A 1,518-nucleotide genomic window follows, 5' to 3' on the forward strand; every position below is an offset into this window, starting at 1 on the left:
GACTTCTCTTAGTTTTAGGAGTGACTCTCAATCCCAGGTTTAATGTTCTTCGTATTTATTTATTTTCAATGTTTCATATTTGGATTGATTTTATTTTATTAATACAATTGAGATATTTCAGACTTATATGTCACTGATGCTTGGTGTCTATCCAAATTATTTTCATTCAAGTAGATTTTATTCCCTCTTGAGTTATCAAACTCATTGTTGACTGAAAATTGGAATTCTTCAAGAATTAATTCGAGATCCAATAACTCTAACTTTTCCCAAGGAAAGACTGGAACTTGAGGATTCGAATTAATTCATTCACTTAACTTACCTTCATAGTTAGAGGTTAACAAAGTGGAAGAAAAATCCAATTCTCATCATAATTGATAAGGATAACTAGGATAGGACTTCCAGTTCTCCATACCTTGCCAAGAGATTTTATTATTGTTAATTTATTTTACTTGTCATTTAAATATGCTTGTGCCCATTGCCCAAACTCCAAAACCCCAAAACACACTTTTTCATAACCAATAATAAGAACATACCTCCCTGCAATTCCTTGAGAAGACGACCCGAGGTTTAAATACTCGGTTATCAATTTTAAAGGGGTTTGTTACTTGTGACAACCAAAACGTTTGCACGAAGGGATTTCTGTTACATTAGAAGCTATATCTACAACGCGACTATTTTTATAAAATTCTTCACTAGCAAAAATCCTAACGTCAGCCATGCCTGAACCTTGATCACTTATATATTTTCAACGGTGGAGTTTCTACACACCATAGACTAAGGGTGTGGAGCTCTGCTGTACCTCGAGTTTTAATGCAATTACTACTATTTTCTCTTCAATTCAGTTTATTCTTGTTCTAAGATATCCGTTGCACTTCAACCTGATGGATGTGATGATCCGTGACACTCATCATCATCCATCCTCATGAACGCGTGACTGACAACCACTTTAGTTCTACCTTAGATCGAGCGTGTGTCTCTTAGATTCCTTAATCAGAATCTTCGTGGTATAAGCTAGAACCCTTTGGCGGTCATTCTTGAGAATCCAGAAAGTCTAAACCTTGTCTGTGGTATTCCGAGAAGGATTCAGGGATTGAATGACTGTGACGAGCTTCAAACTCGCGATTGTTGGGCGTGATGACAAACGCAAAAGAATCAATGGATTCTATTCCGACATGATCGAGAACCGACAGATGATTAGCCGTGCTGTGACAAGATCATTTGGACCTTTTTCACTGAGAGGATGGGAAGTAGCCATTGACAACGGTGATGCCCTACATACAGCTTGCCATGGAAAGGAGTATGAAGGATTGAAAGTAAGAAAGTAGTATGTTGCAGAGATTCAACAGGGATAAAGCATCTCCATACACTTATCTGAAATTCCCACCAATGATTTACATAAGTATTTCTATCTTTATTTTATGTTTTATTTATCTTTATATTCGAAAACTCCATAACCATTTGAATCAGCCTAACTGAGATCTACAAGATGACCATAGCTTGCTTCATACCAACAATCTC

This window comes from Arachis duranensis, chromosome 5 (genome assembly GCF_000817695.3).
Source record: "Arachis duranensis cultivar V14167 chromosome 5, aradu.V14167.gnm2.J7QH, whole genome shotgun sequence".
In the NCBI taxonomy this organism is placed as follows: Eukaryota; Viridiplantae; Streptophyta; class Magnoliopsida; order Fabales; family Fabaceae; genus Arachis; species Arachis duranensis.